Source organism: Triticum dicoccoides, chromosome 5B (assembly GCF_002162155.2).
Source record: "Triticum dicoccoides isolate Atlit2015 ecotype Zavitan chromosome 5B, WEW_v2.0, whole genome shotgun sequence".
NCBI classification, from domain to species: Eukaryota; Viridiplantae; Streptophyta; class Magnoliopsida; order Poales; family Poaceae; genus Triticum; species Triticum dicoccoides.
Window position 1 is genome coordinate 422067337 of NC_041389.1, and position 21586 is coordinate 422088922.

A 21586-nucleotide genomic window follows, 5' to 3' on the forward strand; every position below is an offset into this window, starting at 1 on the left:
CGAGATGGGCGAACTGCCCCTGTTTCCCCTGCTTATAAAGAGGGAGGGGGCGGGCGTTCCGTTATTCCGAATAAAGAAACCACCCACGATCTCTCCCACGACACCGCATTCGGCGCGTGCCGTTCGGGGATGGCGCGGTGGATACGGAGTAAGATACGGCGTAACCTAGGCCACGCGTGCCCGTGCCCTGTTTTGGGCCTGGCCCAACAGCGCTCGGCGCCATGTGTGTCCCAGGCCAGTGGGCTCCTGTCGGTGTACTAGAGTAGGGGTACCCTAGTATCCCGAACTTGTGCACGGGCAGTCGCAGCACCCCGCGGCAAGGCTTGTCGGGTGACCGCCAAGGTCCTCCATGGTTCCTTTGGAACCATTCAAGAACAAAGTATTCAAGCGAAGGAGACAAGGCCCCGGCAAGAGGAGCTTGCCAGAAAGGCCAACCAAGGCATCTCAAGGAACTTGCCGCGACGCGCCACGCGTCCCGGCAAGACCCGGCGAGCGACAAGCTTCCGGACGCGACAAGACAACGGCCGCGACAAGGCGCTTGCCGCGGCAAGCTACCACTCTGTACCCGCGCTCCAGCATATCCACCAACGTGTCGCCCTGGGACCTTTCCAGGCGCGCGTGGGAAGAGGCTGTGCAGCCAGCGGTGCACGGTGGCAAGAGACGCTGACAAGACTGCCATCGTGGCGAGCGGTGGCGTCCCTGACGGTCCCTTTTTGCACCATTTGGGCGACGCAGACGGGCATTTAATGCCTTTGTCCCCTGCCGTCAGGGTTAGGTAGGATACACTGTACAGGTGGTTGTACCAACCGCAATTCCTTTTCCACTTTTACCCCTATCTACGTTGCCACCTGTCGGTGACCCCTTCAGCATATAAAAGGAGGCCCATGCGCAACGTAGAGGGGGGTTCGGGAGGCAGAAAAACACTCACATTCGGTCTCGTTAGCAGCTAGTGTGTACTGTAGCACTCAGCACTCCCGAGCAAGAACTCAATACACTCAGACATGCAGCAGTAGGAGTGTTATCTCCCCGGAGAGCTCCGAAGCTGGGTAAACTGCTCGTGTGCTTCGCCTCGATCTGCTCTTCGTGCGATCTCCGCCCCCCGCCGAACCGAAAGGGGCTCGGTCCGCCGGTCCCATAGGTGTTCGTGGATCAGTTTCCCCGACAGCTACGGACTAAACCCTCCGGTTTATATAGACACCGGAGGGGGCTAGTGTTACACAGAGTCGGTTTACAGAGAAGGAGATATACATCCGAATCACCAAGCTTTCCTTCCACGCCAAGGAGAGTCCTATTCGGACACGGGACGAAGTCTTGAATCTAGTATCTTCATAGTCCAACAGTCCGGCCAAAGCATATAGTCCGGCTATCCGGATACCCCCTTATCCAGGACTCCCTCAGTAGCCCTAAACCAGGCTTCAATGACGATGAGTCCGGCGCGTAGATTGTTTTCGGCATTGCGAGGCGGGTTCCATCTCCGAATACTCCAAGATAAATTCCGAACACAAGGACCGTGTCCAGATCTGCAAAATAAACCCCACATTCCATCATAGAGAGAATAATAATCCACGAATCTAATCTGCTGACAACTCTTTGAAAAGTGACATCACGCCATGGTCCAGTTTTTATTTGAACCATTTTTACTACCTGCTACTGCACACATCACGAGGCGGTTTTCTTGGCACGTCTTGTCAAAGCAGAGATCGTGTCCCTCTTATTATGGGATCCTTATCAATACGGGTTTGGGTAATCCAATCGTGCCTGTTGGCATGACTCTGTGTTTTTAGGCAAGTCCAGAACGGTTATGCTGGGGACGCTTGATATTCTTCCCCTTTATAGAGGGGCCGAGGCCTATCCCTCTATCTCCACGCTTGCGCCTTCTCGTACCTTGAGTTCCAGCACCCAAAGCTCAAGCTTAAGCATCCCGGATCTTCGATCATGTCCGGATCTAACCATCAAGGCCGATGGATGGCCTCCTCTGTCACACAGGAGGATATTGCGAAGCTCAGGGGTGCCGGGTATTTGACCGCCGATGTTAAGCACAGGCTTCCCGCCCCCAAACAGGTTATTCCTACTCCCAAGCCCAACGAGAGCGTCGTATTTGTCTCCCACTTCCTCCGGGGCTTGGGCCTTACTCTTGACCCCTTCTCGAGGGGGCTGATGTTCTACCACGGGCTAGATTTCCATGATCTAGCTCCGGATTCCATCCTCCACATCTCGTTGTTTATCGTCGTGTGCGAAGCCTTCCTCCACATCACCCCCCACCTCGGCCTATGGCTAAAGACTTTCAATGTGAAGCCGAAGATGATTGAGGGGCGACACGCGGAGTGCGGGGCGCTGCAATAAGCAGGAACGCCGATGCCCCATGGCCCGAAGGCTCCTTCCCGGAGGTATCTGATTTATGGCAGCGGAGGTGGTTCTATGTAAGAGCTCCCCGAGGCTCGAAGTGGGCGGCCGCCCCCACCTTCCGCCCGGGCCCTCCATCTCAACTGGCGTCGTGGGCCAACGTGGGACTGAACTCGGGGCCTGCAAACGATGTACCGATGTTGTAGAGTCGCATTCGGGAGCTCCTCGAGAGGTACATTAGTCTTGTCAAAATAATCCAGGTAATGCTAGTTCGGCGGGCCCTGCCATGCAAACGTCGACCTCTCCGGATGTGGGAGTTCAATCCAGAGGGTCCACGAACCATTCAACACTTCTTTGGCATGACACCGAAGGAATGTATAAGTTGTTCTTCAGACCACGAATAAAGTGTCCGGACACCACCGAGGATGCGGGCCTGAGTTACAATCGCCCAGATACCCAAGTAAGTAACCCTATAACCGAACACTTTGCTTATATTTGTTATAGAATTGTTCTGAATACTATCCGCGACCAGGGTTGGCTCAACAAGGCGGAAAGGATTAGTTGTTCGGCCCCGCTCCCCGAAGGCTTGCCAGGTCCGACAATAGCCAGGATTCTTAAAGGAACACTAAGTCAAGTGCCATCGGAGAAAGATGAAGGGAAGAGTGGGTAGACCAAGAGTGGGCCTCACACATTGTGCCTCTGAACCGGGGGAATTAATGTCTCCACGGAGGAGGAGAATTGGGGAGGCGAATCTGAGGTTTCCTCCCCCCACAGGAAGAAGAGGGCCGCTTCCAAAGACTTGGAAACGAGGGCGCCCAAACAAGGGAAGAAAACTTCACTAAAGGGCCCTGCCCCGAAGGGCGTTCTCACCGCACCGTGCCCGCTAATGGGCCAGCCCTCCACCGAGCTGTAAGTTTAATAAACAAGAAGCTTATTGACTTTTCCTCTGAGAGTAATAACCGAGACCTGTTTTTTTTTGCAGTCCGGCTAGCAGTTCATCTCAACAGGGTTCATCCTTGGGGGATCTTCTTCCGGCGATGATGGAGAGTGAGACCCAGCCTACCTCTCCGCCCCGTGGGGCGGCCGACCCTGAGGTATCATCACGGAGGAGTCCAGATCCAATGGGGCCGGAAGCTAACACTTCGGCTGCCCCGAGCCCAGTGCGTTCAGCTCCTGTGGCGGACAATGAAAAGGGTCCGAGAGAGTCCGGTGTCTGGCCGAACACACTGACGGGCCTCCTGGAGTTAGCTGCTCTCTTGGAGGATCATCGTACACTAATGGGTACGGTGTTGGAGAAAATCTCCTCTGCCACAAGCGGGTTAAATGAAGCTTTTAGGAGCTTGCTCAAAGGTTTTGAGGTAAGCCATGAGATACGCAGTTTTTGGTTGCACCGTACGCGATACATGTGCTCTGTATAGATAGTAGCCCCTGAGACTGTGGATGCCAGCCCATGGCGGCAAACGGAGGATCACACTCCCAGGTAATAATCACACTTGTATTGATGTGCAGGTTGCTAAGGGTCCGTCATTAGACCAGACCCCTGAATGCGCTGAATTGAGGCGGCAGATTGACGTGGTGGAGGCCGACGTCATGCTTGTAAACAAGCGATTCGAGGAGTCACAGAGTATTCTCTCTTGTATCTATATTTTCTTTAGGAAATCGCAAGAAGGTTGTAATATTAATATGATGCGATGTGGCTGCAGGCAGAGCTGCTGCCGTTGAGGCCCTGAGGGCGGAGCTTGCCCTAGCCAAGGAACAAGCCCGGGTTAGCAATGCGGCTGATCTAAAGGCAGCCGAAGAATTGAAAGCCGAACAGGCCGCTCATCTCCGAAGCGAAGAAAAGATAGCCGAGATGGCTGTGGAGATGAGGGACGCCGCCGACCGGTATGAGCTTCTCGAGAAGGAGAATCAGGCAAAGGTGACTGACCTAAAGAAGGCACTGGATTTGGCTAAGGAGACGCGCTCTCAGATTAGAGACACGCGGGAGGAACTTCGACAAGTCGGAGAAATCGCGGCTGGAAATCCTTATTTTTTGCGGATGAAGTTTTTAGATCCAAAGTATGCTCTGTTGGATAAGCTATGGAGCATTGCAGATGAGTATGCGGACTTGACGAAGAGTGCGGCTGATGCGACCAAGTTGTTCAAGGATCATAAAGATAACAAAGTAGAAAGACTATTCTGGTCGCAATTTAGCGCTCCAGCGCGCTCATTGCCGTTGAGTGAGAAGATGGCCGCTATAGCCGAGCTCCATAAGCTGTCCGGCCTTGCAATGAGGTCTGTAATAGACCATCTATGGCCGAGAGGACCGAAGCCGGATAACTACTTTGGCTTGGTGCAACAATTGTTTGGCGCCATATCACAAATCGATGCTGTGAAGAGGTCGGCGTGCATAGAGGGTGCGCGGATGGCTCTTGCCCATGTGAAGAAATATTGGGCAGATATGGAGGCCACCCGCATTGCAACCCGGGGTCCGACGGGAAGCCAAGACCCAGCCGAGCACTATTTTGAGCAGGTCATAGAAGGTGCCCGTAGAATAGAGGCTCAGTGCTCGAAGAATGTCATGTTCGAGTGACAGGTCTATTAATTGTAAACAATTATGTGTTTTGATTATTGAGGCTGTTTTTATACTTTTGCCTGAAAGTGTTATAATGTCTCCTGTGTGGCTGTTTATGTATGCATACAACATGAAAGTTACCAGACATTGGCTTCATCCCGCACGCATACAATGCGGGGGTGTCCGAGAAAATATGCGTGAACACACTTGATCCAACGTCTTGGTCCGTTAAGGAGGTGATCGCACGTCAAACCACACAACCGAACTATATAGTTGTAACACTTTTCACTTAGCCGTAGGAGTTTGAAAGGTGGGAGTACTATGTAGCCCCTAGTACTTCCGCGTGCATCCGGGTATGGTGCGCGTACTTGACCGGGAAACCGGTCCTTCATTAATGCGGAGGAATCCTATATATTCCGGTGAGTCCTCGAGTGGTAGATCAGTCTCTCGATGTATCATGACAGTCAGTTTTCGGCTTTACTGAGGTGCTCATCCGGGATAACCAGGGCACAATCGCAGTACTTCTCCTTTGGCCACCTTAGCCGATAGAATGGAACGTAAGGAAGCAAACCAGGGAGCCGGGCTAACCCAACATTTGACCAAAGACATGATTCAGAGCTGATGCATATAAGGCCAAACTCGCGACGCTGAACACTCCCGAAGGTATTCGGACTTTATAACATATACTAGGCTGAATAATGCCCTTGGCCCTGTAATTCCAGGTACATGCATTGATCTGTCATGGCGAAAAGCCTATGGCGCCAGTGTGCCTTATGGGTGTATGAAATACCCATGGGATGTCAAGCAACAAAAGACAGTAAAGAAGGTTTACACATGGGCTTAATCTAAAGAGAAACCTTTGAGCGGGGCCCTGCTTCACGTCTGCGCCTTTGTCTCCGTTGTGCCGTATCCTGGAAGGGTGTCGCACGAGAAGTGTCTGTAAAAACGAAAAGTCATGAAGAAAGAGTAAACGTGCCAAAAGTTAGTTATTCTCGATAGGTGTTCAAGATGCGAGGTATTTGCCTAATAATGAGGCAAGCCGAATTGTGGGCTTTGTCATATGTTGACAGCCCCCTAGTACCATTTATGGGGATATATGTGTAGCACCTAGCCAGGGTTTATCCGAGATGTTATTGATGGTGCTGCACCAGACTCGTCTAGCCCTGTCCGTGGTCTGAACGACCGATCATGCGTTCTGTTGGGAGAGGCCGCCTAGAGTCCGGCAGCAGGAGCTGCCGCATACTGCTCTGTGTTTCCACTAACCGTTATGATGCCACGTGGACCGGGCATCTTAAGTTTGAGGCATGCATAGTTCGGTATTGTGTTAAAGCAAGCGAAGGCCGTTCTTCCAAGCAATGCATGATAAGCGCTGCTGAAGGGAGCGATGTTGAAGAGTAGTTCCTCGCTTCTGAAGTTGTCGGGAGAATCGAATGTCACTTCTAATACGAGGGAGCCCCAGCAGTGGGCAACAATGCCTGGAATCGCACCATTGAAGGTGGTGCTATTTTGGCTTATTCTGGATGGGTCTACCCCCATCTTGCGGATGGTGTCTTGATATATCAGATTAAGACTACTGCCGCCGCCCATTAGGACGCGAGTGAGATGGTATCCATCGATTATTTGGTCGAGCTCCAAGGCAGCCGATCCTCCGTGCCGGATAATGGCCGGGTAGTCCCTGTGATCAAAAGTGATCGGGCAGGACGCCCGGGGATTGAATTTGGGGGCGACGAAATCTGCGTGAGTTGCGTGTACCATGTTTACCGTTTTGACTTCTGGTATGAATTTTTTCTGGCCCCCCGTGTTCGGCTGGCGAGGCTCATCCTCGTCTTCGCTTGGTGTTTCCCTTCCCTTGTGTTCGGCGTTTAACTTGCCGGCCTGCTTGAAGACCCAACATTCTCCATGGGTATGATTTGCAGGTTTTTCAGAAGTGCCATGGATTTGGCACAATCTATCCAGGACTTTATTCAGGCCGGATGGCCCCTCTTTACTGCCTTTGAATGGCTTCTTTCCTTGAACGGGTCAAGAACCCCTGAATCCCGCATTGACCGCCGTGTTGTCCGGACTATCGCCATTCTGACGCTTGTGCTTAGTGCGCTGTGGCTTCCCGTTGCCATCTTGAATTTCGGATGTGCCCGGGTCGCTGGTGCCTCTACGGGCCAACCAACTGTCTTCGCCCACACAAAAGTGGATCATAAGGTTTGTTAATGCAGCCATTGTCCTTGGCTTTTCTTGGCCGAGGTGCCTGGCGAGCCACTCGTCTCGGATACTATGTTCGAAGGCCGCTAAGGCTTCGGCATCCGGAAAATCGACAATATGATTCTTCTTAGTGAGGAATCTATTCCAAAGCTTGCGGGCTGACTCTCCAGGCTGCTGTGTTATGTGACTTAAATCGTCTGCATCCGGAGGTCGGACGTAGGTTCCTTGAAAGTTGGCCCTGAAAGCATTCTCAAGTTCCTCCGAACTTCCAATTGAGTTTTCGGGGAGGCTTTTCAGCCAGTGTCGAGCTAGTCCTTTTAACTTGAGGGGAAGGTATTTGATGGCATGGAGGTCATCCCCCCGAGCCATATGTATGTGAAGGATAAAATCTTCAATCCAGACCCCAGGGTCCGTCGTTCCGTTGTATGGCTCCATATTGACAGGCTTGAATCCTTGTGGAAATTCATGATCCAGCACCTCATCAGTGAAGTATAGGGGGCGCGCAGCCCCTCTGTATCTAGCCGTGTCACAACATGCTATCGGCTGTTGTTGCTCCTGGTGTTGATTCTGGACTGGTATTTGATCAGTATGATCTTTGTGGTGACCATAATCCCGCGTCGGAGCACATCCTCTGGACCCGCAGATGGATCTGGCCGCACTGGCCTTTTTGTCCAGGAGCTCTCGTAAATCGTGTGCGGTATCGGTGGCTGCTCTACCGTGGCCATGAGGTGGTTGGTCCGACCTAGTGGTCGTATTGTTTTTTGGCGGAATGGGTGCTGCGGCTTCATCGTCGAATTCGGGTAGCAGTTTGCGCTTTGAGTAGCTCTTCGTGTGGTGATCGTCGCCACATTTTCCTTCGGTGTCCAGCACCTTATTCCATCTTCGGTTGAGTGTATCCTGCGCGGTTTTAGGCCTTTGCTTATGCTTCTTCAAGCTCCTTACCGTGGCCAGGAGCTTTTTGCGGAGGTTATCTTGTTCTAGACGCTTTTCCGGGATGATGAATGCATCGTCAACCAGACTGTCCTCCTCTTGGGAGGTAGAGTGATGAGTTCGGCCTTCTGGATCATTGTGATTGGGCGTCTGCTCCGGGCTATGTTCGGCGAGACCTGGCTTGTCCTGCTCCATCGCTGGGTCCCTATAGTCATTGTTGCCTTTGGAGTCAACCGGAGTGTCATCCTGTTTAGTGTTGTTATCGCTATTTTTACTATGACTGGACTTAGAGCGGCGCGTGCACCATCGTTTTTGCTTTTATCCGGGGGGTTTATCCTCCATTGTATCCTTTTTGTCACCATTGTCTTCTTTAGGCGTATCCACCATGTAGACGTCGTATGATGAAGTGGCAATTCAGCACCCTGTGGGCGGTGGTTCCAGGTCTTCCCCTACATCGACGTCCATACCGTCGATGTTGTCAGAGTGGACGTCAAGCATGTCTGTTAGGTCATCGACAGTGGCTATAAAGTGGGTGGTGGGTGGGTCGCGATTTTCTTCGTCCTCCATATCCCACACGGGCCAGATACAGTCCGGCCAAGAGTCTCCTGATAAAGAGAGAGATTCTAACGAATTTAGCACATCACCGAAGGGGGAGTGCTAGAATATATCCGAGGCGGTGAATGCCATTATTGGAGCCCAATCGGAGCCCACGCCCGGACACAGGTCCAGGGTCCCGGAGATATAGATTTCCCTGGGAGAGGAGTCTGCGTTCGTCCCTAACGCCGATGGGTGTGCGGCTTCCGGGGCGGAGTCCATCCGCTCGTCCTCGGGAGGCACAATTTGCTCTGGACCGAAGTCCGAAGTAGTAGCAGGTGCGATATTCTGAATACTATCCGACGATAGATTTAAGTCATGTGCGTGGCGATCGTTCGGCGCTCCTGACATGGGCTCGAATCCGTTGAAGATCAAGTCCCCGCGGATATCGGCAGTGTAGTTTAAGTTCCCGAACCTGACCTGACGGCCAGGGGCGTAGCTATCGATCTACTCTAGATGGCCAAGCGAGTTGGCCCGCAGTGCGAAGCCACCAAACATAAAAATCTATCCGGGAGAAGAGTCTCAGCCTAGACGGAGTTGTTGAAGGTTGGAGAAGCCATCGAGCCTTACAGCAACGAGACAGAGGAACTCTCAATGAAAGCACCAATGTCGGTGTCCAAACCGGTGGATCTCAGGTAGGGGATCCCGAACTGTGCGTCTAAGGCTAATGGTTGCAGGAGGCTGGGGACACGATGTTTACCCAGGTTCGGGCCCTCTCGATGGAGGTAATACCCTACTTCCTGCTTGATTGATCTTGATGATATGAGTATTACAAGAGTTGATCTACCATGAGATTAGAGAGGCTAAACCCTAGAAGCTAGCCTATGGTATGATTGTTGTTGTGTCCTACGGACTAAACCCTCCGGTTTATATAGACACCAGAGGGGGCTAGGGTTACACAGAGTCGGTTTACAGAGAAGAAGAGCTACATCCAAATCGCCAAGCTTGCCTTCCACGCCAAGGAGAGTCCTATCCGGACATGGGACGGAGTCTTCAATCTTGCATCTTCATAGTCCAACAGTCCGGCCAAAGCATATAGTCCGGCTGTCCGGATACCCCCTCATCCAGGACTCCCTCACCAGCCTCGTGTAAGCGTACGCGTAATGTCAGTCCGGGCCGCTTCATCCAAAAATACTGCCAAACCAAAGTATGACATGCTGGTAAGCAGTATGAATTTTATCGCCCACAACTCACTTGTGTTCTACTTGTGCATATGACATCTACGCATAAACCTGGCTCGGATGCCACTGTTGGGGAACGTAGTAATTTCAAAAAAATTCCTACGCACACGCAAGATCATGGTGATGCATAGCAACGAGAGGGGAGAGTGTTGTCCATGTACCCTCGTAGACCGAAAGCGGAAGCGTTAGCACAACGCGGTTGATGTAGTCGTACGTCTTCAAGATCCGACCAATCCAAGTACCGAACATACGGCACCTCCGAGTTCAGCACACATTCAACTCGATGACGTCCCACGAACGCCGATCTAGCAGAGCTTCACGGGAGAGTTTCGTCAGCACGACGGCATGGTGACGATGATGATGTTGCTACCGATGCAGGGACTCGCCTAAGCACCGCTACGATATGATTGAGGTGGAATATGGTGGAGGGGGGCACCGCACACGGCTAGAATAGATCAATAGATCAACTTGTGTCTAGAGGTGCCTCCCTGCCCCCATATATAAAGAAGCAAGGGGCGGGAGGCGGCCGACCAGGAGGAGGGCGCGCCAAGGGGGGAGTCCTACTCCCACCGGGAGTAGGACTCCTCCTTTCCTTGTTGGAGTAGGAGAAGGGGGAAGGAGGAGAGGGGGGGGGGGAAGGAAAGGGGGGCGCCGCCCCCTTGTCCAATTCGGACTAGAGGGTAGGGGGCGCGGGACCCTGCCTTGGCCGCCCCTCCTCTTCTCCACTAAGGCCCATGAGGCCCATTATACTCCTCGGGGGGTTCCAATAACCCCACGGTACTCCGGTATATGCCCGAACTCATTTGGAACACTTCTAAAGTCCAAACATAGTCATCCAATATATCGATCTTTATGTCTCGACCATTTAGAGACTCCTCGTCATGTCCGAGATCATATCTGAGACTCCGAACTATCTTCGGTACATCAAAACACATAAACTCATAATACCGATTGTCAACGAACTTTAAGCGTGCGGACCCTACGGGTTCGAGAACTATGTAGACATGACCGAGACACATCTCCGGTCAATAACCAATAGCGGAACCTGGATGCTCATATTGGTTCCCCCATATTCGACGAAGATCTTTATCGGTCAAACCGCATAACAACATACGTTGTTCCCCTTGTCATCGGTATGTTACTTGCCCGAGATTCGATCATCGGTAACTCAATACCTATTTCAATCTCGTTACCGGCAAGTCTCTTTACTCGTTATGTAATGCATCATCCTGCAACTAACTCATTAGTCACATTGCTTGCAAGGCTTATAGTGATGTGCATTATCGATAGGGCCCAAAGATACCTCTCCGACAATCGGAGAGACAAATCCTAATATCAAAATACGCCAACTCAACAAGTACCTTCGAACACACCTATAGAGCACCTTTATAATCACCCAGTTACATTGTGACATTTGGTGGCACACAAAGTGTTCCTCCGGTAAACGGGAGTTGCATAATCTCATAGTCATAGGAACATGTATAAGTCATGAAGAAAGCAATAGCAACATACTAAACCATCAAGTGCTAAGCTAACGAAATGGGTCAAGTTAATCACATCATTCTCCTAATGATGTGATCCCGTTAATCAAATGACAACACATGTCTATGGCTAGGAAACTTAACCATCTTTGATTCAACGAGCTAGTCAAGTAGAGCATACTAGTGTCACTTATGTTTGTCTATATATTCACACATGTATTATGTCTCCGATCAATACAATTCTAGCATGAATAATAAACATTTATCATGACATGAGGAAATAAATAATAACTTTATAATTGCCTCTAGGGCATATTTCCTTCACTGAGTACGGAGAATAGCGGGGCTTCTGCTGAGCTCCTGAAGTGTACCTCCCTTGTCCATACTTCCTCTTGCGATTATCAATATGTTGCTGCTTGCCTTCAATCATGAGAGCCCTATCTACAAACTCCTGGTAGTTGTTGAATGTTGCCACCATCAACTGCATGCTCAACTCATCATTCAATTCTTCCAAAAACTTCTCCTGCTTAGCAGCATCTGTAGCTACGTCATCAGGGGCATAGCTTGCTAATTTGCTAGACTCATCCACATACTGGCCCACTGTACGTCCTCCTTGGTGCAAGTTGCGAAACTTGTGCTTCTTCATGCTCATAGTGCCTGCTGAAACATGGGCAGTGCGGAAAGCCTGCTGGAACTGATCCCATGTAACAGTGTCAATGGGGTAAGTGGCTGTGAAATTCTCCCACCAAGATGTTGCGGGTCGATCAAGATGGTGTGCGGCAAAATACACGCTCTCCGCATCTGTGCATCCTGCAGTGGTCATATTTCTTCCAATCTCGCGGAGCCAATCATCTGCAACAATCAGCTCGGTGCTACTAGAGAACATCGGTGGGTTCAACCTTCGAAAATGGGCTAGGTGATCTAGCAAGCATTTGCCCACAACACACACGGCTTATTCCATCACAAACAGGTCGGGTGGATCAACTGTATGCCACATATACACATTGTCAAAAAGTAATGCGGTAGACATTCTTTAACATATGTTAAAAAAAACAAGGACCTCGAGGTTAAATTAGCTGAGGGAATGGGGTATTTCAGTCATTTGGATGACTGAAATGACCCATCCTATCAGCTAATTTAATGTCAACACAACTTCCCATTCAGTCACTCATCCCATGGCTGCTCCAGCCTGAGCACACTTAACTTGAGAGTTCTCTTAGATGAGCTACTGGTGGAATAGCTAGTCCTTGCTGATGTAGGATGCCTCTTCGCATCCTTATGGCGTATTCGGATGACCGGCCGTCCCCCAATGGCCAATGCATGTTGTGTAGACAGAGCATATCACATACATCTTATTAGAAGCAATCGTCTGTGTTATTATCGGTCTTCGCACACATTTCTGATTACAAACTTGTTTGTCGCGTATCACACACATCTTGTTATATTGAACCGTTTATGTTCGCTTGTCTCAACACAAACAGTTCGTCCGAATGAACCGCATGGTGTATATCGCACACACCTGGTTCTGGCTGACCGTTTCTTTTGTGTTGCCTAATCACAAACAGTTCATCCTAGTGAACCATATGCTGTGTATCGCACACGCCTTCATCTGGCTGCCCGTTTCGTTTGTTACTCCTCATCGCAAACAGTTAATTGAACTAAACCGTATGCCATGCATCGCACACGCAACTAAAATCTGAACCATATTTGGTGCATCCGTCATTGCAAACGTTTTGGACATTTTTGACGGTTCTTTGACACCACCATTTGCGATTATTGCATCGCACATAGTTTCTGGAATGGTCTCTGATCGTAGTGTCGCGTTAGCAGTATCCTACACTAGTGGTAAGCCATCCCAAAGGTCTTACTTGGCCCAAACACTAATTGAAACACCAAAAAAATTACTACAGAGGTAATAATGTGTATTTATTGAAAAAAAGAACCAAAAACCTAAAACATAAAAATAAAATTGGGTTGCCTCCATTTAACGCCCCTAGCTAGGCATGATATTTTAATGATACTCTTCCAAGCCCAATTTTGATGATAATTTTATTCATACTCTAAAAGATTTAAGTGAAGTTCACAGAGCATTCTACAATTAGTACAGATTGGCAAATATCCAAGCTCAAAATATATAAGAGAAGCACACAAAGCATTCTATAAAGTAATACTCAAAAGATCTAAGCGAAGCACAAAGAGTATTCCATGAGGACATACTCAAAAGATTTAAGTGAAGCACATGAAGCATTCTATAAATCAATGAAGGACTATCTCATACTAGCATGGTGCACAAAGGAAAACAAAAACACAAAAGACGCAAATCATGTGAACAAAAAAAACAAGATATACCGACAATTGTTGAACAATAAAGATGGGATGCCAACCGGGGCATCCCCAAGCTTAGATACTTGAGTATCCTAGAAATATTTACTTGGGGTGCCTTGGGAATCCACAAGCTTGAACTATTGCCTCTCCTTATTCTTCTCATATTGATAACACCTCGATCTTCGAACACTTCATCCAAACAAAATTTAACAAACCCTCATCAGATTCGTTAGTGTAATAAAGAAAATCACTACCTTTAGGTACTGTTGTAAACTCATTCCAATTTCACATTAGCATTATATCTATTGTATTCCAACTTCCCATGGTTCATACCCCACGATACTACCCATAGATTCATCAAAATAAGTGAACAACACATAGAAAACAAAATCCGTAAAAAACAGGACAATCAGTAGTAATCTGGAAACTTCGTATACTTATGAAAATACAAAAAATCTAAAAATTAGGACAACCTAAACAACTTGTATAGCAGTACTATGGAATTTTTTTAGAAACTTTTGATGTTCCAGTAAAAAATGTAAATTCATGCACCACAGCCAAATTTTCTGTTTTTGCACTACACATAGCAAACAAACAATCTAATCATCCTAAAACCAAAACTTGGCTCATTATTTTTATAATACAATGGATATCTACAAGGGTATAATTATTTTTGAGAAACTTCCATGAAAAAACCTACATTGGTTCCATGAGGATGAACACAAGTGTTCAAGGTCGACTCCCACTTCTCCAATGCATAATCTTCCAATCACTTCTCTTTTTGAAAAAATAGGCATAAGAGGCAAGTATTTTTTATTGTATTTTGCACTCTTTTAAAAAAACTTCTGTTTCACCCAGAACTAAATAAAGCAAAAACAAAAGGGAAAACAAAATCTACTTAGTGAAGAAAGCAAACAAGCACACACGAGAATATCAACCCCACGCTATTGCTCCCCAGCAATGGCGCCAGAAAAGAGCTTGATAATCCCCAAGTGCAAGGAATCATCGTCAAAATTTCCAAAGGTGTAAGTGATATGTATGGAGTGTCGAACCCACAAGGAGCTAAAGGTAAGATCAATATTCTCTCAAGTCCTATCTGCCACTGATACGACTCTACATACACCGAACATTTGCTTCCATCTAGAAACGAGAAATAAAACTACGTTGTGGGTATAATGAGCATATGTTTGCATGATATAGGAGAGCTAAAATATAAAAATAGGGGCTCTTAACATAAATTTAGAATGTATTACTATATATTACAAATAGCGAGTATGGAATAATGATGGGTTGGTGTGCGGAATTGTCCTAGGCAATTGTTAACAAGATCGGTAATCATTATTGCAATTTCATACGAGGGAGAGGCATAAGCTAACATAGTTTCTCTACTTGGATCATATGCGCTTATGATTGGAACTCTAGCAAGCATACGCAACTACTAGAGATCATTAAGGTAAAACCCAACCATAGCATTAAAGTATCAAGTCCCCTTTATCCCATACGCAACAACCCCCTTACTCAGGTTTAAGATTCCGTCGGTCTAGAAACCCACTATTAGCGAATCAAGAACATATTGCAACACCCTACAACGGGAATCCTTCACATGTGCACGACACGAAAGGCACCATAGGACAGCACCAAAATAAAACATACAACTCAAACCAATCTAGATCATCAATCAACCCAAAAGACAAAATAAATCTACTCAAAACATCATAGGATGGCAACACATAATTGGATCATAATATATGGAATAAAGCACCATGTTCAAGTAGGGGATTACAGCGGGGTGCAGGAGAGTGGACCGCTGGAAAGAGGTGAGGATGGTGATGAAGATGGTGATGTTGATGAAGACGATAACCGCGGCGATGGTTCCCTAGCGGCACTCCAACGCCACTAGAGAGAGGAGGAGAGAGTCTCGCCCTTGTGCTTCCTCCTCCATGGCTTCCCCCTAGATGGGGAGAGGTTCTCCCTCTGGTCCTTGGCCTCCATGGTGATGATGGCCCCCTCTGAGATCCTCCTCCATGGCCTCCGATGATGATGGCCCCCTCCGGCAGGGTGTTGGAGAGGGCCTAGATTGATTTTTCGTGGCTACAGAGGCTTGTGGCAGCGGAACTGCTGATCTAGGTTTTTTCGGAGGTTTGGGGATTTATAGGAATTTTTGGCGTCAGTCTCACGTCAAGGGGGTCCACAAGGCAGCGACATGCCAGGGGCGCGCCCTAGGGGCGCCCTCCACCCTTGCCGCTTCCTCGTGAAGCTTATGGTCCAACTCTTGTGCTTCGGGGTTCTCTTTTGGTCCATCAAAATCACCGTAAATTTTCAGCCCATTCCGAGAACTTTTATTTCTGCATAAAAAACGACACCACGATAGTTCTGCTGAAAACAACGTCAGTCTGGGTTAGTTCTAACCAAATCATACCAAAACCATATAAAAATGTTGTAAACATGGCATGAATACTTCATAAATTATAGATACGTCGGAGATGTATTAGTTGTCGTTGTAGCGGGAGAGCACCTTGAAGGGCCGATCGGCTCTCGGAAGTAGCTTGGACTTGCACTCCTCGAGAAAGCGGTCCTTGCGTAGATGTAACCATACGAGATCGCCCGGTTGGAACACCATCGGTGACTTGTTGCTGTTGAGCTTGGCGGCGAGGCGGCATTTTTGATGCTCGATCGTGGACCTTGTTTCTTCATGCATCTTCTGTTCGCTTGTTCTTGTAGCGACAGAGGAAGGATGTCCAACGGGGAGAAAGGGTTGAAGCCGTAGACAACCTCGAAGGGGGACTTGCTGATAGTAGAATGTCTTGCACGGTTGTAGGCGTACTCGGCGATGGGTAAGCACTCCTCCCACTCCTTGATGTTCTTCTTGATCAATACTTAGGAGAGTGGAGAGCATCCGGTTGGTGACTTCCGTTTGGCCAGTTTGAGGATGATATGCCATGGAGAATAATAGCTTGATGCCGAGCTTGGCGCATAATGTCTTCCAAAAGTAGCTTAAGAACTTGACATCTCGGTCTGACACAATTTTCTTAGGCACTCCGTGTAACCTCAAGATTTCCCTACAAAAAAGATTTGCAACATGTGAAGCATCATCTATATTATTGTATGGGATGAAATGAGCCATTTTAGAGAATTGGTCCACAAAAACAAATACATAATCCTTGCCATTTTGAGCCCGAGGTAATCCAAGCACACAATCCATGCTAATATCTTCCCATGGTTGATGTGGAACAGGAAGTGGCATATGTAAACCATGGGATTGAGATTATGACTTAGCTTTGCGGCATGTAGAGCACTGGTTGGTGAAGCGTGAGACATCGCGGAACATCTTGGGCCAAGAGTAGTTTTGGAGAGCATGGCAAAAGTCTTGTCACATCCAAAATGTCCCATAGGTCCTCCTTCATGAGCCTCTTGCAAAAGTAACAAATGAAGAGAAGACTCTCGGGGATGCATAGTTTGTTAGCTCTCATTAGATAACCATCTTTGATATAATATTGTTCCCAAGATGTATGCTTCACACACTTAGCATAAGGAGTAGCAAAAGTCAGATCGTGCTCATACAAATCTTTGATATGGTCAAATCCAACAACATTTAATTTAAGTCGGGTAACTATCATGCATTTGCGGGAAAGAGCATCCGCCACAATGTTTAATTTGCCCTTAATGTACTTGATCACATAGGAGAAGATTCAATAAATTCACTCCATTTAGCATGTCGTTTATTCAATTTGGTTTGACCTTTAAGGTACTTAAGTGTCTCATGACCGGTATGTATGACAAATTCATGTGGGTGAAGATAATGCTCCCAAACATGCAATACACGCACTAGAGCATAAATTCTTTGTCATAGATGGGATATTTAAGTTGAGCACCGGATAGGTTTTCACTAAAATATGCAATGGCTCGCTTTTTTTGCATCAAAACCACCAATTCCATTACCACTAGCATCACAATGAACCTCAAAAGTTTTGCCAAAGTTAGGCAAAGCAAGAATTGGAGCATGAGTAAGCAAATATTTGAGCTCATCAAAAGCAGTAGATTGCACGGGTCCCCAAACAAAGGGTGCATTTTTCTTACTCAAGGCATGCAACGGTGCGGCCATAGTGCTAAAGTCTTTCACAAAGCGATGATAAAAACCCACAAGACCGAGGAAACTATGCACTTGTTGCAAATTAGTGGGTTGTGGGCAAGTTTTAATTGCTTCAATTTTTGACTCATCAACATGAACACCCTTTGATGACACAACGAAACCTAAGAAAACAAGCTTTTCAACACCAAATGTGCATTTTTCCATATTGGCATAAAAACGTTCTTTTCGAAGAGTTTGCAGAACGATCCTAAGATGATTTACATGATCTTTGAGGGATTTGCTAAATACAAGTATGTCGTCAAAGTACACCACAACAAACACTCCAATGTATGGGCGAAGCACAAAATGCATAACACACATTAAATACGGGAGCCTTGATAGACCCATTGGCATAACAAACCACTCGTACAAGCCGAATTTAGTTTTAAAAGTGGTTTTCCATTCATCACCTTCTTGTATGCGGATTTGATAATATCCACTTTTAAGATCAATTTTTGAGAAAATGGTGGCGCCGCTAAGCTCATCAAGCATATCATCAAGGCATGGAATGGGATGCCTATAATGAATAGTGATAACATTGATGGGCCTACAACCAGAACACATGCGAAAACTACCATCTCTTTTTGGCACAAGAATGACCGGGATGGCACAAGGGCTTAAGCTTTCACGTACATTTCCGATGTCAATGAGTTTTTGTACTTGCCGTTGGATCTCCTTAGTTTCTTCGGGGTTGATGCGGTACGGAGCCTTGTTCAGAAGAGGTGCATCGTGGATGAGAGTTCAATCCGGTGTTCAACGCCATGTAGAGGAGGAAGACCCAGAGTTAGCTCATCGGGGAAGACATCCGTGAATTCCTGCAACAGGTTAGAGAACACTAGAGGAAGAGGATTAGAAGTGTTATTTTTTGCCACCTCATCTTTGCATAGTAGGACATAGTGGATGACACTCGATGGGTTCTCGCACACTTCTCTCATCTCTCTTTTGTTGGCTAGGAGGACTAAGTTTTTCTCTCTCGGTGAAGAGTCACTCAATTTGGGCTTGTGGCGCTCACTTTCTTTGTGGTGGTTCACTCTCTCACTAGTCTCTCCATGAAGTGTGGATGCTTGCTTGTTGGAAATCACTTGGCTTGGTGACATAGGTCGTAGCACGTACTCCTTGCCCTTCATCTTGAAGCTATAGTGGTTTGTTCTTCCGTTGTGGATGATGCCGCTGTCAAATTGCTAAGGTCTTCCCAAGAGAAGATGGCACACGGACATTGGAACCACATCACACTCCAAGGCGTCCTCATAGGCACCGATCTTGAAGGAAACTCGCACCATATGCTCTACTTGAATAGTGCCGGAGTCGCTAAGCCATTGGACCTTGTAGGGACGAGGATACTTCTTCTTCACCAATTGTAGCTTGGAACATATCTCTTCACTTGTGAAGTTGTGACAACTTACTCCGTCGTTGATGACTTTCACGAAACGCCCGTTGATGTCGGCCTTGGTGTGGAGATGTGGCACCATTGTTCTTCTTCTTGGTGGTGTTGAAGCATCAAGACCTTGGAGACCACAAGAGAGGGACTTGAATCATTGTCACAAAAGACATGATCATCTTCATCTTCTTTCATGCACCGGTGCATGGCCACGTACTCAAGGGCTTCCATTTCTTCTTCACTCATGGAGTTATATGTGCCATCATTGTTGAAGATCATTGTTCTCTTGTTAGTGCATTCGAAGGACTTGTGTCCTCGGCCACCAAATGTGAAGCACTTGATAGAGCTTGTCTTGACGGGATCACTCGGTGGTGCCGAAGATGAGGGAGTGTTGGATTTGTAGTTGCTTGCCGGAGGACAAGTCAGGGAAGGCGTAACATGCTTGGAACTTGGCTTGTTGCCGGTTCTTGGTGATGCTATAGTTGAGGTAGGAGGTGCCGAAGTCGTGGGAGCTTGAGTGTAGGATCCGTGGGTCTTGGAAGAGTACTTGGCGTATTTGGAGTCATCTTGCACTTGTTTCTTGGCCTTGGTAGCTTGATGGACTAGCTCGATAAGGTTGGAGTAGGGTTGGAAGTCGGCAATCCACTTCATTGGGTGGTTGAGGCCGTTCAAGAAGCGTGCCATAGTTTTCTCGTCATCTTCCTTGACATTGGCTCTTATCATGGAAACCTCCATTTATTGGTAGTATTCTTCCACTGTCTTTGTGCCTTGCTTGAGGAGTTGCAACTTCATGAAAATATCACAGGTGTAGTGTGTAGGCACGAAGCGAGCTCTCATGACATCCTTCATTTGCATCCAAGTTGTGATTGGTGGTTCGCCTATTGCTTGTCGTCACTGAATCACTTGTTCCCACCAAATGAGGACGTAGTCTTGAAACTCGAGGGAGGCCATGGCGATCTTCTATTCCACGTCGTAGTTGTGAAGACAGAATATCTTGTCGACTTTAAATGCCCATGAGAGATATTCTTCGGGGTTATTGCTTCTGGAGAACTTGGGCATGGTGAACTTGAGCTTGTCGTAGCGAAGTTCTTCATCATAGTGGTGGTTTTGATGTCCTTCTTGCCGTGGCGGAAGTTCCTCAAATGCTGGTTCCACTTTATGTTGCTCTTGGTGTGGAGAGGGTCTTCACATTCTTGTTCCACTTGGTGTCACTCTTGTCGAGGAGGAGGACGAGGCATATGCGCTTGGTTACGCCTTTCTTGTTGCTCCTCAAGTAGGGCAGCTTCTTCTTGTTATGCTTGTCGAAGTTCTTCTTCTTGTTAATGCAGTTGGTGGTTGCGCTCGTCGACGTCTCTAGTGGCCTCGCGGAGTGCGCTTTGTGCTTTGAGTGCTTGTGCTTCACGACACTCTTGTGCTTGTCGGATTGCATCACCATCTTGAGGTGCTTGATGTTGCACTTGTGGGGGTTGCTCTTGGTCCTCGGCCTCTTGAGCTTGGCGTCTCGCCCTTTCACGTGCTCAAACTCGGTCTTGTAATCCATTGCTATGGAGTGGATTTTCTTGAGCTTGGCAATCTTGGGGGCTGTCACGTCGATGAAAGTGAGCTCGAGGAGGACTTGCATCATAAGAAGAGTAGTCCGAAGATTGTCGACTTGAGCAGTGGCTTGAGTGGCGTCGCCTTCGCGAAGAGGTTGAGGAAGACACGCGACTCACGGTCATATTGCGTAATTCTTCCATTTGTGTGGTGAGCTTGGCATCTAGGTAGTCACGGTTCCTTGCTTCCGATTGGCGAAGGTTAGTAGCAAGTTGCTCGAGGCACTCACCCAAAGCTTCACTTTCTTGATGTAGAGCTCGTTGGGTGATGAAGAAGTGGTTCTTTGTGACGTAGTCGTGGTCTTCACCTTGCTCCTCGAAAAGTGGGTTCACTGAAGAACTTGGCCTATCCATCATAACCAAGTGGGGTGAGTAGGAAAATGAGAGAACAATACTGAAGTTACCTTTTCCGAGGATTGTGGATGTATTAAGTATCGCTCAATGTAATACCACAATAGGAGAATTGGTACCGGGTTAGTTTCTCACACGTATACAAGTAAAGCTTATGGAGGAGCTTGGTTAGGACGGTGGCACAAAAATTTGAAGTATAAGTTAGTGATAACCCACAAGTATATGGGATCGCAACAGTTTTCGAGGATAGAGTATTCAACCCAAATTTATAGATTCGACACAAGGGGAGCCAAAGAATATTTGCAAGTATTAGCAGCTGAGTTGTCAATTCAACCACACCTGGAAATTAACTATCTGCAGCAAAGTGATCAGTAGCACAACAATATGATAGTTTTGATAATAGAGGTAGCAACAATAGTAACAGTAAAAGTGATAGCAGTAGTTTTGTAGCAAGTGCAATAGTGACATTAGCAATAGTAACTTAGCAGAAACAATATGTAGGAAAATCGTAGGCATTGGATTGTGATTCGTT